General features: G+C 41.7%; 2 protein-coding genes across 3 annotated transcripts in view; one reads left to right on the top strand and one right to left on the bottom strand.

Moving 5' to 3' along the window:
• The window catches only part of LRRC19 (leucine rich repeat containing 19), a 73,126-nt gene extending 70,535 nt beyond the window's left edge, over positions 1 to 2,591 (bottom strand). The window contains exon 1 of the mRNA XM_069240743.1: positions 2,468 to 2,591. The gene's annotated coding sequence lies outside the window, so the exon portion shown is untranslated. The remainder of the gene's footprint in view (positions 1 to 2,467) is intronic.
• Positions 1 to 21,529, top strand: part of IFT74 (intraflagellar transport 74) — a 464,653-nt gene that overhangs the window by 143,538 nt on the left and 299,586 nt on the right. The window lies entirely within an intron of this gene.

Genomic DNA, 21,529 nt, shown 5'->3' with positions numbered 1-21,529 from the left:
CAGAAGCACCAGAGTGACTCCAAGGGCTAGCTGACTGGCCTAACAAGCTCCAGAGACAAGTCCTGTATCTGCCCAGCTGCCTGGACTCAAATGGACCTGTCTGTGCCCTACTGTTGGCCTCTGCTTGAGTGAGTCCTTATTCCCAAGAGGTGCCCCCCGAGATCCTAGACCTTTGGCTGACATCAGAGTGTAATCTTCTTAGCCTAGGTGTGGGTTCCATTAGAACCGACACAACTCAAGGCAGCAAAATGAAGGAACTTGCATTGCAGCACCTTGCATCTCATGATTTGAGGCCTCATCAGAATTTTTGGTGCAGCTAAACTCATCTCAACGCAGGACCTCACATTGAAGCACCTCACCACTCCCGAGTGGCAGTCTCAGTGGAACCAACACAGCAAGGTGCATCTTACGGCACGACCTTGCATGGCAGCCACTTGCAGCACCTGATCGGTGGCCTCATCGGTACAGGTGTCATGCGGGAACTTGCACTTCAGTCTAACTGCAACCAGGTACACTATCCAGCTTGGCCCAATTCATTCCTACACCCAGCCCACACTCCTTCGTGGAACTTGTGACTTTGACGCAGTCTGGCGCAACCAAGTAACTCCAGTTGTCGTTTTGTGCTATCTGGCGCTATTTTCATTTACAACTTTTATATTGCATCTCTTTAGTTTTTCTAATTGGATATTTGTTCCAGTATTTTATCTATTAGATTTAACTTTATTTTTCTAGATTGATATGGGGTATTTCTTGTGTTGTGTTTTCACTTTATTACTATTTGTGAGCTACATAAATACTTTACACATTGCCTCTAAGTCCAGCCTGACTGCTTTTGTGCCAAACTACCAGAGGGTTAAGCACAGGTTAATTTAGTGACTTTTTTGTGGTTCAACCTAACAAGGATTATGGTTGTTGCTTGAGAAGGATTTTACCACCTACAACCAATAACCCAATTTCTGACAGGCATATTTAAGGTAGTGGCATGTTGTATGTAACTATTCACATAAGGGGCACCCATTGCGTATTGTGTGGCCATAACAAAATGCTGGCCCTGACACACTAAGGCAGTTTTTGATATATGAAAAACATCCAAGGCAAAGTGTGTGTGCGTGTGTATTGCATGTAAGTGTGCTGTTGGCCCTGACATACTTACTGAAAGTAATTCTTGGCATGTATGGCATCCATAGTTTGTAGGGAGCATTCACTGCAAATTCAAGGCAGTGACCTGATATTTGTAATGAATGACAAAAGGGGTATACCCATGGCATACATGAGAGCACCAATAATAGAATGCTGGTCCTGCCATACTGAGGCAATTTTTGACATATGAGAGACACCCAAGGCAAAATTCTGCCTCTGGCATACTGGAAGTAGTACAGACATATGGAATGAACAAATGGCAAATATAGAAAAAATGGCGTTTGCGCCTGGAGAGGGTCAGGGGTCCTTTGCCCACAATAAAAATGCACAGAATATTAAATCAAAGTCCTTTCAGGACCGATGACATTTTATTAATGTTGAAAATTAGGCTTTAATTTTTCCTGTTTGACCCCGTTTTCTCAGGTGAGGCAACTTTCTAAAAATCCTGATATAAATCTAGCTTGCTAGCTGTAATTCGGGGCCGATATACACCACACCGTTTTCAGAGATCCCCAGACACCACTTGTGAGCAGAAGTACCAGGAAACAGATGGGTCGGTGTGCGTGCTGAGGGGACAAGGGCAGAGATACGGCAATTAAATTAACATGATTGTCTGTTCTTAAAATTGGCCCATATTGCAAGTGGCTACACCAGCCTCGTTTCTGTCCTTCCTGACATTCTTTCTATTTTATTATCAAAATTGGGTTGGCCGACACAAGTCCCGACAATAATTTTGTGAATCCGGCTTCCAGTGATCGGTATTAACCAAGTGTGCAATTATCACGCGTGAATCCATGGGACGTGACTCAAGGCCCATTGTGTGACTTTAAAAGAGGCGTCCTTCCTTAGTTCTTCGTGAATTTAAGGGCATTTTATATTTTCAGGAAGCAAAAGAGTTTTACAGAGTTTATATGAGAACAAACTAAAATGACTTAAATCTTGATAACTGCAACCATTCAGGGACCTGCTATATTTAGTCATGAAACCAAGATGAACAAAATTACAAACACTCCCATAATTTTTTATTTTAGGAAATACATTTGTTGCCTCTCAGTCTGACACGGGTTGCTTTTGGGCAGGTTTGATAGGTTAGGTTTAAACATCTATCTACACTGGATAAATGAGTGTCTTTAAAATCCCCCTTTCAATTCAATTAGTAATCTATTTTAAATATCAATACACTGGGCTCCTGCTCTCATATGCAGATTGCGGAAGTCCACTACGTCGCATTTAGACTTCATGTCTTCTGTGGGTGACGCACAATCCAAACAGTAGCATATTCTAAAACATTGTCTTTGCGATCGACAACAGCACATTTTGTACTTACAGTGGAAAAGGTTTTTTTCCTTTTTCTTCTGTGATATCCTCCGTTTTAGCTGCTTTGTTCTCTATAATGCAAATAAGCAATGGAGTGGCCTGGACTGCACTTCCCTCTAGTTCAACCTTTGTACTCTCAGGGAAGGTGGTTAAAAGGGCCCGTGCTCCTTTAGCAAACGACTGATTTAGTTGAGCAACTCCTTAAATTCACTTTGAACTTATCCCAGCATGCTCCCTGTAAGGAAGTCTAGTAATAGGTGTACGCCTTTTATTTCCTTATGGGACCAGGCAGGGCCGGCTTTAGTGAGGTGACACCCGGTGCGACAGTCTTCATCACCCCCCACCTCCTCTCTCCCCCATGACCTCCTCCTTGGATTCACTGCTATGTGGCAAAAGAAGCTCTCATCTCCCCAGAACCCCTCTCTCGCCTACTTTTCATTTATTTTAAAGCGCACATAAAGGCTGGCTTTACTAATCCACTCAGCTACTAACATAAAATATAGATCTGTTCTTTGCAGCAGGCATATTAACCCTCTGCGCTACTTTATGCGGAGTCACAACTGTCACTAGACAAAACTCCAATTTCTCTCTCTCCAGCAGGAACATTAATCACAAGAGTTTTCTTGACATTTTTATTGCTGCCTGAAAGCTGGCGGCGCAAGGAACTCTGCGGCAGGTGTTTTAAAATCAAAAGTTATTGTTCAGCAACCTGACAACCCCCTTCCCCCCACCTTCCAGGTCAGCTCCCAGTGCGGCCGCACCCGTTGCAACGCCCCCACCTCCCAAAGCCTGCCCAGGGACCAAGAAATGAGTATAGAACAGTCCCATGAGGACAGTAATTCAAGTGCACCGAGACACGCTCACACATTATAAATACTTTGGCTTGATACGCTGCCCATAGCACCGAAGTGTTCTCGCCCCACTGATTTTACAATTTGAAATTTGAAGAGGTGTAGGTTTTTCTCCCATGAAAGCGGACTCACTTTTTGCTTGTTCCTTGCAGTCATAAAAACAACTGGTGTTTACCAGCCAGTATCTTCGCATGTTGCCATGGAAAGGACTGCAGTCGCAAACTGCTTTACCCAGTGGCAGCACGTCTGCATTGGCTGGTGTGTATAATTGGATGGCTGCTCAACGATCCCATAAGGGGGGGTCATGGAGTTGAGAGCGCTCTGCTGACCTGTGACCTGGAGGTCACAAGTTCAAAACACTATAGGGCCTTCCCCCGGTTCATCCTACTGAACTCGATGTCATCCATATCATTACATTGTATATTATGACATTTTTATTTAAGGCACCCAGAAACCGTGGCAAGCATTATAATTTAAAAAAAAAAAACAAGTTACTAGAAAAGTAACAAAACTGTCAAAATCCAAAAATTGGGCTCAAGGTAGAATTGAGGTCATTTGGAATTGTCTATGCATTACCATTCATTAGAAACAAGCACAGGCAAGCTGATAGCTCTGATTTCAATCAATCAAAAAAGTGTTAATTTAGACCATAAGTCTTTAAACAACATACAGCATACCAACATGATCACGTTATATAAAACACATTCTCACATACAAAAATAAAATAAAAATATGACCTCTATAATACCCATTTAAGACCTATATGTCCTAACTATATAAAATTTATGTATGGTCTGATTTAATGTGCTAACACATAAGATTAATTTGTCTTCCGCATTGGCAATGCCAATAGCTCTAGCTTTAAAGGAATGTTGTATGGTAATGTGAAGCATTACTAGTAAATAGCATTGGAATGGATATTTATTTGTGTGGAAACAAAAGACTGTACAATAACAGGCCTTAAGGAAGATTGTCCTTTTTCATAAATGTTCTTAATGATCAGTGTTTTGTTGGGCGTTTAGCTTAAAATATCTGGAGCCATCCACTGCGTAATGAAATGGATATTATCGAAATCAGTGTCAGAATGAAAATAATTTGAACAAAAGTTAAATAATACTTGTGTGTCATCGACATGCAGATGGAAATGTACGCCCGTGTCTTGGAGTGCCCCGGCCAGGGAGGCCCTGTAATGTTTAAAAAGCAGGGGAGATTATATTGATCCCTGCAGCATCATCTGATTACTGCTCTGGGGGCAATGTCTCTGCTTTGTCTGACAGTAACCGAAGTGGGCTGACTCGAAGCTCGCTTTGTTTAAGTAAGCTAATGTGTGATTGTGTCTGGCTTTTTGAGAAAACGTGAGGCTGGCGAAATAGTTAAAGCAGCCTCTAGGCAATACCTAAAAAGATACTTTTAAGAACCACATTCTACCTGAGACCAAAGCCTTGGAATTTTTCCTTTTTAAAAAAAATACTTATTCCACCCTCTTGCATTACATGTAACTCTTTAGCACCATGGCCTCATATATTTTTTTTTTAAATTATTTGTTAGTCAGAGGTATACAATGGTCAATGTAGGGTCAATACTACATCTATTGAGGCCAGCAGAATACAATTTAATTTAAATGAAATGAAAATAGATTTATAAAGCACTCAAATACCAATTGTCGTCAAGGCGCTACAAGCCATGTATAGAATCTAGAGGCAAGGGAATGAAAGCGATCAGAAGGAAATAAGATGAGTCTACAGAGAGAACAGCCAAGTTTTTAAAGCCAATCTAAAGGCCAAATTATTTTCCATAGCATTTAGATAATAAGGAAGAGTATTCCACAGTTTGGGTGTGGCAACAGAGAAAGATCTACCTCCCCAGCTCCTTTTCTGAAATTTGAGAATGACCACCAGTTTATCCAGTATTGGATCTTTCATAAATTCACATGCTTGAATCATCCCCGTCGTCGAAGTGGGAGTCCCACGGTACATGAACAAGCAGTAAGCACAAAAAAGAATTTCATGGGCTTAGCTAGTCAAATCACTCATATAGCCTATCCATGTCCTTTTGTAAAAAGACCCAAACTTGACTCATGACCAATCAGGCTCCAGCACCCTCTAGAATACTCCCCAGAGAGGCTCATTCCCTCAGATTTTCTACCGCAGGTTGTGTGAAGGGAGTCTCCCTGAGCTCTGCTCAGTTTACTTCTTCTGACAGGAAGATTTTCTCTCAGAGAACTCAGAAAATGTTGGATTCTTCCAGGAAAGGCCTTTTTCGCCCTTGTAAGACCTGTGGCAAAAAGAGGCTGCATGTGGATGATCCACATAAAGACTGTTTATATTGCTTACATCCTGTGCATCAGGTTAAAGATTGCAAGATATGCTGCACTTTCTCTGCGAAGACCCTTAGAGACAGAGAAGGAAGACTGTTGACCTGGTTACAGGAAAATCCTGTACTTCAGGTGAGGAGAGTGATTCAGAAAGGCCTCATAAAAGGTCTAGATCTGAGGACCTGGGGCAGGCTGGGAAATCCAGGAAACGTCATAAAACGCACCATAAGGAGGGTGCTAAGGGCATACAAAGCTCAATTTCATCTGAACCATCCTCTCCTTGTCGCAAAAAGGAGTCCCGTCACCATTCTTCTTCATCAGAGCCTTCCACCTCTAGAAAGGTATCTCTTAACTTCAAGTTGACGATGACAGAACCGTTGACGACAGTGACGACGACAACAGTTTCCACATCTACTATCTCCACCACCTCGTCGACGAGACTGTCGTCGACTACGACTATGTCGACATCTGTTGTAAAGGCTCCTATTCCTTCAGTTAGTCCACCGTCGATGAAGGCTCATCCAGAAAAGACTTTGTCGCTGAAGGGAACGTCGACACCATCATCGACGAGAACATCGTTGTTGATGACATCGTTGACGAGAGTACCGTCGACTGCACCACCATCAACGAGAGTACCGTCGACGACACTGCCGTCAACGAGGCCACCGTCGTCGACACCACCGTCCACGAGACCGTTGTTGACGGAGAAATTGTCCATGACACCAATTCCATAGACGGGACCATCGTCGTTGACACCATTGACAATGCCAATAGTAGCTGTAAGCCAAGACGTGATTCTCATTTCCTCTGGGTCTCCTGACCTTCACGCAACAGTAAAAATTACTGCAACGTCCAGGTCCATAATCTATCCGCAAGATACTTCACCTAGTAAGGTAACAACCTTACTTCCTAGTCATCTGCTTGACTAGGAGGAGTCAGATGAGGGCCTGTTTGGTGATGCACACAGCCCATCCCAGTTGCATGTCAAGTATCAGGAGGAGGAAGATTAGGATCAGTACGAACAGTAGTACCAATCTTATTATATTCATCAAAGACGCTATTATGAACCTTCACATCAACCAAGAGGCACTGTGCAAATGCCTGCCTCTTTGATTCAGGACTTGCAGTCCATGTTACAGGATTATAAGAGGAGGTTCCCAACCGCAGCTGAGAAGCAGCGGTCTCTTCCGACCTCTCCTGCTACACCAAGGAGTATACCTCCACCTCCAGCAACTCCCAGTCTTACACCACAGTCTACAATAGCCGCTCCCCCCAGAAATCATGTTTCTTCTTCAGGGGATGAAAGAGAAGGAGAGATTTCAACACCACAACATCCTAGTGATGAATGGGACGAATATTTAGCTCCTACTCCTTTACCACCACCTCTTCAACCATCAGATTCTCCACCGGAGGATATAGGAGTTTTTCACAACTTAATGGATAGAGCGGCCACACGGTTTCATTTGCCAACTTCGGTCTCACAGTTGGAATGCTTCCTCCACAACTTCAAAGAACAGGCAAGAAAGTCTGTGAGAGCAATCCCAATCATAGACTTTATTATTTGGAGTGAAAGCATCAAAATCATGGAGAATCCAGCGACTGTTCCACCAGTTCCACAGAAACTGGATAAAAAGTACAAGGCGACACAGAACTCTCCAGCGTGTTTAACAGGGCATCCAAGGCCAGATTCGGTCATCTCCCAAGCTGCCCAAAGTCGTTCTAAGAATCCGTCAACGCCTATATCTACACCTCCAGATAAGGAAGGCAGACGCCTGGACAATATGGGCATGAGATTCTCGTCTATGTCGACTATAACTGTCCGTGCAGCCAACTCTCTAGCGATTTTGGGTCACTATGATCGCCAGATGTGGTCTAACATGAACGCCTTCAGAGAGCTCATTCCTGAGAACAAACAGTCTGAGGCACGAAAAATCCTGCAGGATGGAGAATTTACTTCAGAGGAGATAATTGACTGAGCCCTATTGTTTCTAAGAAAGCAATCCTTTCATATGATCACACTGCTGGATATCCTGCACCTTCTGAACTCTGGAGATTACATGACAACAATGGATCTCCTGGATGCTTATTTCCACATACCGATACATGTAAAGCATCACAAATATCTCTGCTTCACTGTGGCCGGTGCCCATTATCAATTCAAAGTCCTCCCATTCGGTTTAAAGTCAGCGCCAAGAATCTTCACAAAATGTCTCGCCCCAATAGCAGGCTTCCTTCGCAACAAGGGTTTTCAAGTCTTCCCATACCTGGATGACTGGCTGATAAAAGCCCCTACATTTCAGCTGGCGACCAAGGCTACCAACGTCTGCCTAGAACTATTTCACAATCTAGGTCTAACAGTAAACGTCCAAAGATTGTTCACTCTTCCTACACGCAGGATAGTCTTTTTCGGTGCGGAACTCGACACCATCAAAAACAAGGCTTATCTCTCAAAGGCACGGAGAAACTAACCAACATGGCTATCAGGATCTCAAAAAGAAATTCTGTTTCAGTACGGGCGTTCAAGTCGCTCCTAGGCAAGATCGCCTCATCAATCACCTAAGTCCACCTAGCAAGGTTGAAAATGAGACCATTGCAAGAGGAATTGCAGCTACAATGGACCCAATCTCAAGGATCCTTTAAAGATTCAATAAATATTACACCAAGGATAGTGGAGACTGCGATGGTGGTCTCAGACCAACCATCTTTCTCAAGGGTTGACCTTTCTAACTCCAATGACAGACTTCATTATCACAATGGACACTTCATTGGAGGGCCGGGGAGGTCATCTGCAAGACGTGCATTCAAGGGAAATGGTTGAATGCACAGAGAAGAACGCACATAAATCTGTTAGAGTTAAAGGCAATATTTCTTACGCTCAAAGCGTTCCTTCCACGGATTTCAGGATCTTCTGTGTTGGTCCGTACAGACAACACAACTAGCATGTTCTACATCAACAAGCAGGGAGCAACAAGATCTCTTTCCCTCTCAAGAGAAGCTCAATCTCTGTGGGACTGGCTCACACTAGACAAGATTTGCCTGAGAGTGGAACACCTTCCAGGTGTCAACAACGCCCTAGCGGACTCTCTCAGCAGGGCGGACAACAACTGCCACAAATGGAAACTCAATTAGAGGGAGCTGGACAGCATCTTTCTATGATTGGGACGGCCAACCTTGGATCTATTTGCCACCAATCAGAACGCCAAATGCCAATTTCATGCCAGTCGATACCCACTCCCAGGGTCGGGGGGGAATGCTCTTTCGATGCGATGGTCCGGGATCTTTGCATACGCTTTTCCCCCCTTCCCATTAATTCCCAGGCTTCTGAAGAAGATGAAGTCAGAGGGTTGCAAGATCATACTCATAGCATCCAAGTGGCCCAGACAGTATTGGTACACAGAGCTCCTTCTCCTGTCAGTGGCCAATCCCTTACGTCTTCCTTGCAAGCACAACCTTCTTACAAAGAGTCAAGGTCAGATATTTCATCATCCAGATCCAGCATCTCTACAATTGCACACATGGCTCCTGAGTTTCATGAATTCCAGGGCATGAACATTGATGGAGAATGCAAACTAATTTTGTCTAGGGCTCGAGCTGACAGTACAAATAGGACTTACAGACTCAAATGGAAGCAGTTTTGTATCTGGTGCCTTCAGAACAAGTTCCATCCGTTAAAGGTCGTGCCAGAACAAATTCTCTCATACCTTCTTACTCTTTCAAAGACTGGCTTAGTCATGCATCTGTTAAGATCCATTTGGCTGCTATATCATCTTATAGACGATCTGCGGATATGCCCTCCCTTGGCTCATCCAGACTTATCAAACAGTTTATGAAGGGCCTGTTTCGTACTTTTCCTCCGGTGCGACCACCCCCGCCCCAATGGCATTTAAACGTAGTTCTTTCACAATTAATGAAAGCCCCGTTCAAACCTATTCACAGAGCGGAGCTGAAATACATCACATGGAAGGTGGCAACTCTACTTGCTCTTACGTCCACAAGAAGAGCCAGCGACATACAGGCCTTTACCACTAAGGAACCCTACCTTATGTTTTCAGATGACTTTGTTCTTCTCAGGACAAACCCGAGATACATTCCTAAGGTGCCTTTATCCTTTCATTTGAACGAACCAGTAATATTAAGAACTTTTGACCAAATCCGTTAACAATGGTGGAAAGGACTCTTCACACACTGGACATCAAAAGACGCTTGAAGTTCTACCTTCAGCATACTAAACAGCTCCGGAAGACAGACCAGCTGCTAGTCTCATTTGCCCAAGGCCGTCAAGGGACAGGAGTCACTAAGGCTACGATAGCTCAGTGGATTGCATCCATTCAATTTTGCCACACAAAAGCGGGAAAACCATTAACTAGCCACCCAAGAGCACACTGTACAAGAGCAGTCTCCACATTGGCTGCTTTGTTTCAAGGGATCGCCTTGGATAAGATATGTCAGGCTGCAACGTGGAAGACTACGCATTCTTTCGCACAGCACTACTGTTTGGAATCATCACAAAGAACTGATTCCCTTGTTGGACAGGCGGTCCTACATCATCTTTTTCATTGAGGTGAAATCTTTCCTTTAATGTGTATAACTAATTCTATATGCAATAGTCTTTAATTCCTATGCAAATTTAGTTTGATATGATTTTACCTTATATGTGTAGAGGAAAGTATATAGATATATTATAGGGTACTATAATTAGAAGGATTACAATGTTCGCACCCACCATCCACTGCAGGCATAATGTTTGTTAAGAATACTGATGGCTATTCGGATTCAAGCATGTGAATTTATGAAAGATCCAATACTGGATAAGAAAACAAGTTACTTACCTGTAACTACAGTTATCCAGTATTGGTATCTTTCATAAATTCACATGCGACCCACCCTCCTACCCTTTGAGGCTCTCAGTTCCTTTTCATTGCATATTCCTCACTCTTGTGCTAGAAAATCTGAGGGAATGAGCCTCTCTGGGGAGTATTCTAGAGGGTGCTGGAGCCTGATTGGTCATGAGTCAAGTTTGGTTCTTTTTACAACAGGACATGGATAGGCTATATTAGTGATTAGACTAGCTTATAACCTATGAATTCTTTTTTTGTGCTTACTGCTTTTTCATGTACCGTGGGACTCCCACTTCGACGACGGGATGATTCAAGCATGTGAATTTATTAAAGATACCAATACTGGATAACTGTAGTTACAGGTCATTAACTTGTTTTCTTATTGTTAGTAGAGCGTAGTGGTCTGGTTGGTTGGTATCACTGAAAGTTTGCTCAAATAGCCCAGGGTCCTGAGCTTTATAGTGCCTTATGTGCAATACACAAGGCTTTAAAGGTGACTCGCCTACTAATGGGCAGTCAGTGGTGCTCGACCAATTCAGCAGCCACAGACTGATGCCTTGGGAGGCCTAAGGAGAGCCTTGCTGCTCCATTCTGTGCAATTTGCAGTTTCCTGTTGGAGAGCTTGTTGATATTCAGGTGCAAGGCATTACAATAATCAATCCTAGACAGAATTAGCGCCACAACTACTGTTTTGTGCTCATATTGTGGACTATATGGAAAGACTTTCCACAATATTCTGACCAAGTTTAAACAGAAGGTTACTGTTCTGTTTATCTGTGAGTCAAAGGTGAGTCCACTATGACCCCATGATTTTTTGCAACTTTTACTAGTAAAGGCAGACCTCCAAACGATTCAGACCACCAATTTCTATTCCAAATAGAAACTTGACCTCCCAGGGCTCGAAAAATCATAAACATTTTACAGGACCTGCAAATTGAGTAATCTAAATAATCTACTTGACCTAACTGAAATGTACTTGACCTGTAAACTGGTCTCAAAATGTGTAATCCTAGGCAAATATTTTATGTTACACAACCACCTTTTTCTTCATTCTCACATATGAGTGCACCTTCATATATATGAGTTCAGCATTTCTGCTCTACAGAAAAGCTCATTTGCTTGATTACATAGACTATACTTTTGCTCCATATATAATAAGAATCTAGACCACATATAGGGTGCAAATGATCCCTGACTTGCCGCTTAGTTTACTAATAGCATTGTCATCAGGGCTGGGGCAGGTGTTTTTCTCAGTTCAAGTTTAAACACTCACTTTTACAAATATATTACTAAGGTATGATGTGGTAGCACACCGTCATTTACAGACAGTAAATTTCCCATTGAAATGGACAAAAATGTCCCCACTAATTTACAGCTTTACTGATAAAACTATATAGTGTATTAACAATAATCTGTGAAAACTTGAGTAATATATTTACTATTTGAACATTACTAAGTATAGTGTTCTGATTTGTTTTTATCTTATTGAAACGTTTTTTCATCCCACAGAAGTACACAAAATGGGCTTTCACAACTAATTAAATATATATTGAAATGTTTATACAGGTGACTTATTAGCTACTTGAATGCTATGTGTTGGGAATAATCCGACACCCACCAACCTTTCTTTTCAAACTCTTAGAACAACAGGTCAGAGAGTTCACTTTACGAAATCCTGGAACTCTGCAGTCTGACGTAAACTAACGTCTGACCTCTTTCTCTGAACACAGAGCAAATGTGACAAAATAAAAACAAGATTTAAAGGCCTCTTTATTACTCCTTCACTTTCTAAATGAACAGAGCACCTGTTCATTGTCAACTCACCAGAATGGGTGAGTAGGTTCCAAATTTAGCTCGACCTGATAAAATCTGAGTCGCCATAGTGAGTGGACGAGTAGATTTCTGGAGGCTGCCTCTTAAAATGAACTCCTCTGTCTTCTCAGCTATTAGCGTAAGAAAATTCTTCCTCATCCAGGTAAAAATTGCATTCATACAATTGTTAACGTTGATATTCCTAGCCGATTCATCCTCTGACAGACACGATGATATGTGTATTGTTAGCATAGAAGAAGACATGAAGACCACATGATTGAATAAGTTTGGCTAATGGAGAAGCATAAAGATTGAATAGCATGGGGCTTAATGAGGAACCTCTCAAGGAAGAGAGAAGGGTTTGGATTTCACCTGACCGGTATTCACTATTTGGGTCCTATCTGTTAGGAAAGTTCTCAGCATATTTAGGTCTTTGCCCTTAAATCCAGCCTGAGCCAGGCGAGATGTAAGGATCACTGGGGGGAGGCCTTGTCAAAAGCCACTGACTGATCCAGCAGGATCAGTGTCGCAACCTGACCAGCATCTGCCATTGCTCTAATGTTATCAACTAATGAGACCAGGGTGGCTTCTGTGCTATGGCCACCACAAAACCCAAACTGTGAAAGGTCCAATACCTCATAGTCCTCAATAAATGTAATCACTTGCCTATTAAGATGTTTTTAGGTCGAGTCCAGGCAGCGCGCATATGCTGTATGCAAGACATGCTGTATTCAATCTATGGGCTTTTAACTATGTCCACTATTGCCATTTGTTCTTTGTTGCACTTGTCTAGGTGCATTTTTCAAAATGTCCTTCCCTTTGTGTGCTTAGTTCCTTTCCAGGCGATTTCACTAAGGGAACATTATTGTTGGCCATCACACTACTTTCCAGCTTCTTCCTGTTGCAGTGTGTGATGGCCTCTCCTCCTGCCTGGTTTCAGTTTTCCCATTAATTCCAGCCCCGATCCTTTCTTCACGGGGCTCAGTCTGCTTTTCGTCGTGTGGGCGCCTACTCCTCTCTTCTACTTTCTTAAAAGGCTGCTTATCTGCATGCTGCCAAATTTCGCCCATTTTTTTAATTCGGCCTTGCATTCATGGCATCAGCTCTGTAATAAAAAAAAATTGCTTCAATGGAAAATGAAGTTGAAATGCCTGAGTAGCGTAAAGTATTTTCAGAAATCAAACCAAGGAGCTGATACACATGTTAATTAATTAACTAGGTTTTACAGCGGAATGTTAATTGTCACTGTGCTAAACTCTATACCATGTCTGTGCTGGGTCAGGCGCTCTTTATCTGAAAAGGCCCTAAGTGACTACTTCCATGTGTCTCGTTAAATCTATATTTTTAACTTTACATTTTATCCCGATGATGGAAGACTGAAAAAAACAACCTCGGAAGGATTTTTAAATGTAATTCATGGACGTTTAGAATACTTCGAGTAACTTATGGGGCTTTTGATTAACAAGGTAATAAATTCACTGATCTGCACTAATAAACACCTTTTCTCTGGCCTCCGAGTTTATTGTGTGCAGGTTACATTTAATATGTTGTAGACCACAAGCACATACAGTTTGTCATAGAATTATGGAAACTAACGGCCTTGTACATAAAATGTGCACTTTATTGAAAAGTGGGATGCAGTTGTTTAACTCGGCTGAGACTGGAGTCTGTGTTTCCCACTGTGTCTGTCAGCTCAGCTTCCATTTGTATTAGCATCTGGCACTGTGTACTCACCAGTGCCAAAAATTTCATTTTTTGCTGTCTTCTCTCGTAGAACGTGCTTAGTGTTTTATTGTGATTTTTTTATAGACCATGCACACCACAATGGTTTTATGAAAGAAAATGTTTGCCCACCTGTATGTCTCGTCATACTTCATTTCAAGTAATTTTACTCTAAAAAGTGGAGGATTCATATTTATAAAGGGCATAACTGTTCCTTGTTCGGAAACCACTGGAAAGTCAAATGTTGCTTATTTTTCAGGTTCACCTAAACCACAGCGAACATAATTTTAAAGCCATGATATGGTTCTCCGAGGTAGTGCATTTACTGTAGATCCCTTTGTTCAAACCTGCAAATCACATGTTCAAATCTTGGTAAACCTAGCTGAATGAGCCTTCTATTCTCCCAAATACAATGTAATAAGATTCATATTGATTGCATTTTCATGCCTTGACAGCAAATAATGTTTTTTAAACTGTGATAGCGCTTCAGCTGCTTCACTCTAAACTGTGAGTTATACCTGTGGGATCCAGTACATCACCACCACCCACAGGTGTCTCTAGCATAGTACATCAACCTTTCATCTCTATGTTACCACTATAACTCATTGCTGCCATCTCTTTTCAAATCGAAATCTCTACTGCTTGTAAATATCTCTAATCAACACAACTCTTGCATGTCTCACTTTATCTTGGCACATCAAACTTACAACTTCTTCTCACTACCAGCCAATCCCCTCCCAATGCCCACTCTGCCATCTACAGATCTCTAATGTACATCACCACCTACAGATATCTCTTACGTATCCATTTACTGCCACCTCACTTCCATCAAAAAGGTCTACCTCCTATAGGACTTTCATCCAGACCACCCTCTGAAAATATCACTCCCAATTGATTTATCACTGCTTACCAATAATTGTGAGGATGCTTCACAACCTGCAGCCTTTTCATTTTGCACATGTGTCCCTATCCATTCACCATGCCACATACTTCCACTACATTCCACCCCACACAATTCCACAACTAACAATTCCAATGTAACCTGCATAATTCCAATCCACACCACATACATCCACTCCACAGTCTTTTACAAATAGGTAAAAGACATTGCCATTTAAAATGCCAATAACACAAACTCTCGCAAATGTGAAACCTATTGCATTACAAATACGATAAGATATCATGTTTATACTCTAATTAGGACTCTATATTTCCTTTTTTTCTTCAGTGTATAATCTCTACACCAGACCCGTTCTTGTCTCTGAAGGTTTATCTCAGTGATACAAATTGGTAGGAGAACCAAGGCGCAGAAAGTGATTCCATATGGCAGTCTCTAGTCTTAAAAGGGGCACCTTTGTACAAGGCCATACTAATATACATGAAAACTCTTTAGCAGCCAGATTAACATCCTCTGGAGCAGTAAATGTTTTACTGTTTAGGACATTTGAGAATGCCATCTGGCACATGCTGTTCCAGTCACAACTAAAAATGTATTTTTCAGATTTTTATGGGCCTCCCTAGGGGGATTCAATGACTATAAGAAACCAACAGCATAGTGGGAGTGCTTCCTCAACCTTCAACATTGCACTGTTAGAGAAAATTCCATCTAGTTTACGCCTTGCAGAATATTTAAGCACTTTGACTAATTAAGTCCAAAACTTGCTAAGGTATCAATCAGAGTAGCTGAGTCCCTATTCATTGAAGGATCCAGATACAAATTTAAATCACCTAGAATTGTACAATTGGATTTGTCTAAGCAAGGTTCAATCATCTGTCCTAATTTGAGTGAGGAAATGAATCTGGGTCCAGGAGTGCGATAGGTCAGAAATCCAGAAAAGGATGCTGTCTGATAAATTTTAGGATTGAAACTCATGGCTCTCATTGAGCAGACCTTTTAGCCGCTTCCATTGAGCAGTAGAAAGTATTTATTTAAATGATGGACAGATCATCTCCTACCCTTATCTCCCTCTCTTGTCTCAGAATGGAATAACCGTGGGTAACCACTTCTGCTAAATCAGGATCTGGGGATTCGCCGGGCCCAGGTTTCTGTTACCATTATACAGTCAGGGTTTTAGGTATTGATGAATTCAGAAAACTCTAGATTATTCTTAATTAAGGAGTGGGCATTAATGAATTAGCCCTTAACCTTCTTCACTTTCCCCAGTTGGTTAGTCAGCCGGGGCAAAATTACTTCCCTAGTTTTTGCAGGCCTATTTACCTGTGAGGCCAACACAGCTTATCTAGTGCTCACAGGTCTATCAAGTAGGCCAGTTAATTTAAAGCCACACACCCTAGATATTGTGGGAAACTGGCACCTTGTTGCAGTACCCCCACCCCCCCACACCCTTTGCCTGGCTTCTGGATACAACTTGGGCTGGAGTGCACTGCTAACCAGGTTCCGAGTGCCCACCGACGACTGTTCGATGTTATAAGTATTTTTAAAGGTGACTGTCCTTTGATTTCTATGGTGTGTAATTACACACAAAAAGACTATTTTCTTTAAACTTCAAAAATCCATATCCTCAAAAGTACTTAACCAATTTTGATAATCTTGGTCTTAAAATGTATATAAAAATCTGAAGTATTTTTATAAATTGGTCTCGAGTTATTCCTTGGAATGTGTGAGTTGCATGATTGATACTGTGAGTACAACAAATGCTTTGCACTTCTCCAAGATTGGCCTAAATGCTCAACCAAGCTACCATAAATATTAGAGCATTAGGTGATCTAGTTTAAACCAACATGTGGTTGCCTGGACCCCCTGCCTAACTTTACACATTACATAGAGGCCCAGCCTCCTACAGATATCTTCTTTTCCACGAGGGGGAGGGGGAGAATTTAGTGTGGTCCATCCATGCTGCTTACCATTCAATTCCCAAAGTTGATTATGGGAATATGAAAGCCTGCGGTTGCCAGCTGGTTCAGTTGGAGAAGGGGTTCTGGTGCGCAGCTCTGCCAGCCGCAGATGGGTGTAGACAGGCCTGCCCCTGAAGCGCTTCTGGTGCACATTTAGAAAGTAATGAGGGCAACTAGAGCACAGACCGCTCTCAGAATATGGGCCTACGAGAATGGTTGCTCTGTGTTTCCTTGATAAAAGAATGTATTTGCACCTCAGCAAAAATCAACCCTTCAGACCCCCATCAAATTCAGAATTGCAGAATATTTTGAAACACAAGTTTTAAAAAACATAACTTTAAAATGCCTCATAGACATAATACATAATGCCTCACTGACGTAATACAATTGAGCGGCTACAACCAGTTGCCATGTTTTTTTGTTGTTAATTAATGCCCCCAAAGTTGTATTTTTTGTCTGAAGAATGCCTGCCCTTTTTTAGAATTCTCCCTTGCTTGTCTTTCCCATACTTTCTTCCATTTCCAAATTTCAGGTGGTTTATCATCTGGCACTAGGATACCATTATTTTTTTTGTAGCATATGTTACAACCTGAAGAAAGTGTAATAGGCACATTTCTATTTGGACCCACAGATAAGATTTTCTCTGAGTTTTGCCTGATTTCTTCCTCAGAAAAAAATGTAACTTGCTGCAGCCCACTCCATTTGTACCTCTCAAAATTGTTCACATTCCTTCATCATTACTTTACATGTTACTCTCATTTTGTCTGTTTTGCACAGTTTGATTATTTCTCCACAATGCAGTATGTGCCAATGCTGATGCTTAATGGAAGCAATCCAATCCCTGTGCTGTAGATATTTGAAAAACGTGCCTCTCCAAGTTATTTTGAACCATAGTTGATTTTGTAAGAAAGATTTTACGTCTTCTCTGCCCATTAATTGCCTTATTTTATTAACTTTGTTTTTACATCCTCTGCCTCTTTCATGCTGATTGGTTCTTTTATATTGTTTACATTTTCCATACTAATACCTGGTAAAGCTACATATATTTTTTAAAAAACTCTTTATGCTCTTTGGCACACTTTAATTTTTCCACACTCAACAGTTCAAAAAATAGCTGAAAACTGTTGCCAAAATTATCTTTGTCTTCTACAAGGTTGTCATTGCTGTCACCCCTAATTAATTGAATTATACTTTCAGGTTTTTTCCCCTTTTAGCTTGCATTGCTATCACTTTTTCCAATTCGTTTGCTTGCTTCATATACTTTTTTGCTTGAAATTCAGAGTATTTGCTACCTGCTTTTGATCATAAAAATCTTTGATGTGATATTGGGCAATTCTTTCATCCAAATCATTTGAAGCATTCTTTTGCTGCTCTAATAACTTATTTAATTGATGTAATGTATTATTTTATTTTTACCCTTCATAGAAATGCACTCTCCTCCTAAAGGTTGTGCAATAAAATAATATTTGTATCTCCAGGAGCAATTGATGTAGCCTTTATTAGCAGCTATGGTTTATTTTTAAGTACCCATTCATTCCTGCTTTGTCGCTCTTTGTCTCCCCTGCCGTTAGTGAGTGTTATGAAATGGGAACTGTTAAGCTGGTTATAACTTAACAAACACGAAAAGGAAAACAGAAAAACAAGCACTCGTAGGAGAAACTAAACTCTTCAGTCCCCTTTCTCTATAATGCATTTTACCTCCTGCCACCACCACCATCAATTTATGAGCTTCTTCAACCTCCCGAAATGTGTGGAAACTACTATCCCAAAATAGTTGTATTTTAAGTCCGTCATTCTCATCATTGTTTTCGAATATCTTTTTATTTTTTCAAATCAAATAGTATTGTTCTCATTTCTTTTTGTTTATTAAGCATATTGAATGGCAGGTCAGGAAAGATTGCAAAAGAAAAAACCTAAGAGTTGTTGAACCTTCTTTTTTTCTCTTGCTTTGAGTAGTACTTTCCTCTTTATCAAGACGTCCTGAAAACAATAAATCTTTGTACAGGAGAACCTTCCCTAGGGAAAAATAATTTGTTACGATGTGCTCTTGTTATTGAAATGTCCTTGGGTAGCAAGGCTTGATCAGCCTCTAATACCCATTCTTAGCAACTTTGTATTCCATCTAATATTTGCATTGTTTGAATTGTTCCTTTTGTCACCATCTTTGGATCCTTCACCCTATACCTTCTCGATTCTTTCTGGCAGGCCATCAATCTCAGTGATGGAGTTTACAGTTAATTGTTAAAATGCTGGGATCAGATTCACAAACAGCTACAACCACAGAAAGATGGAGTGCCTTCTGCCAGAGCTATTATGTTTCACCAGAAGCTATCAAAACAGTAGGCAAATTGCTTAAATGTATTGACACTATTTACAAGATGTTTGGAGAAAGACAATAACATGATCAACACAGAAGAAAAACCAGAACCTCTAGCTAAGCTTCCACAGTTCTCTTATCCAACTAAGTTCACTCCTGGGTAATTCTTGGCTTTGTATTTTGTGGCATAGCTCAGCTCAATAAGAGGTGCCAGGGATACCAGAGAAACACAAGAAGATAATCCAAAGCAGTTAAACATTTTAATCAAGACAGAATTTGATACAATAAATAGTATATTTTCCTAATAGAGACTGCAGATTCCTCAGATTTTTTTAATATACCCAGGCTGGATCTGGAAAATGTTGTATAGCAATTCCCTTGCGCGTGGACAGTTGGCGTTGTGCGGTATTATTGTACTTTGTGTCACTCTGTCCTAGGCAGAATTTATGTCTAGACCAGTAAATATATATCACCTGCATGCACTGGCATCAGTTGATTTCTTTCCATGTCAACTAACCCAGATCTGTGACCATGAAGCGAAGATCGTGGTTGCCGAAATGAGGAAATGAAAGACCCATTCACGATCAAAGTCCAGGGCACCATGATCTTGGTTGAAGTCGAGGGCTTTGGTGCTTTCCCATTCCCTAGTTTGTTCTCATGATCGGTCTTCGCCAAAATCAGGTAAGTCAAAGAGGAGCCATAAAAACATTAAAAGTCCAAGCATGATTCACATGTGTCTTGCCACTCACACCTTTCAGAGTCGCACAAGGCAGCTGGAACCTCTAGGCCTCTCAGCTATTCTCCTCCAGAGGAGCCAGCTTCATTACTGATCCTGTTTCAGATCCCATCTGATTAGGTGGCGATGCCGGATCAGTCTCAGTAGCTTAAAATGTCTATGGACAGGATCTTAGGTGCCACACCAGATCCCACTGGTACATCTTTGCATTCCAGGGATCCAGGGAGACCTCTGGCTGGTTTACTGTTGGTGTATTCATCCTCAACGCCAGCTATGTCTTGATCTTGTCCCAGGTTGATGCCATCACCTGCTCTGTCACCAGCTCCGGTTCCATTTAATCCAGATCCAACAATGTTTCTTGCTCCATCTTTGATGACACATTCAATGTCATGAATACAAAGATCGGTTCCACTGACTCTGATACTGGTGATGAATATTACGTGGCTGACACCAGTTGAAGGTCTCATTGTTTTATTAGATACCAATACCCATGCTTCTCCTTGACCTAGGATAGACGCTTATGCTGAATAGGACTGTTCTAGAGAGGAGTAGTTAATTTTTTATGAGAAATGTTGTCACTTTGAACCAGGTGATGTTTTTGGTAAACTCCAGAATGCAAATGGCCTGGATACCTCACCAAACATTGGTCTAGCTTCTCCTAATCCATCCGTTGCCACTGAGAAGAAAGTGATTTTTGCTACAGTCATCAGGAGGGTAGCAGAGACCCGTGATCTTGTCCTACCTACTTAGAAAGAAAGAGACCGATTTCCTTTCCGAGGTTTTGAACCCAGCATAGTCCTCTCAGGAGCCCCTATTGCCGTTTAACAAGGCCCTAACAGTGTCCAGGGTATGCCCAGACATGGGTCCCTTGCTCGCTGTGCCACTGGATTCAAGGTAGCCTGGCTGATGTGGGGTGATACCCCAAAACCAGTTCCAGGATGCTTGTTTCTGGTCCAGGGAGTTAGCTGGCCTGGCAGTTCGACTTGACTGTTCCCATGGGGAGCAGGGTCAAGACTAATTTGCATATGGCTGGGTCCAAACTGGAGTGGCATGGTGAGCAAAAGAATAATGGATTTAACACAGATTTGTGACTGGGGATGAGTGTTTGAAAAGTTTCAGCACTCCGTCCATCATCTCTTTGTGTGGGGCACCTGGGCAGAGTCAGGCTCTTGTCCTCCAGTTAATAGACGTGTGGCAAGATGACATTGCCTGCTCCTGAAAATCCAGATTTAATTTTTTATTGCAACATCCACCTCCGGTTAGCCTTTTTGTTTAGGCTTCTTTGAGTCGTACAAACACAAATGCCTTCCCTTTGACCCAACCTAATAGGAAGTAAAAAAAGATGGAGGCATTTGCAAAGAGGGTTTTCTCATCGAGGAGAGTCCTCACCAGCATAGTTCTTAGAAACTAGGCCAAGATTCACTCCACAGGCTTCTCCACCATTGTCCAGCACTTCCTTACGGACATGTCTTTTGATGGCTCTAGGCGGCCCTTGAGTGATTCAAGGAGAGTAAGGCCACTAGCGGCTCTCTTGGCTTAGCTTCACAGTCTAGGCAGCTTCTCCAGCAGCATTGCTCTTCCTGAGGTTTTGGAAGGGGCTTTATGGAAAGGCACAAACAATATTTG

This window comes from Pleurodeles waltl, chromosome 1_2 (assembly GCF_031143425.1).
Source record: "Pleurodeles waltl isolate 20211129_DDA chromosome 1_2, aPleWal1.hap1.20221129, whole genome shotgun sequence".
NCBI classification, from domain to species: Eukaryota; Metazoa; Chordata; class Amphibia; order Caudata; family Salamandridae; genus Pleurodeles; species Pleurodeles waltl.
This window is presented reverse-complemented; position numbering and strand designations above follow the sequence as displayed.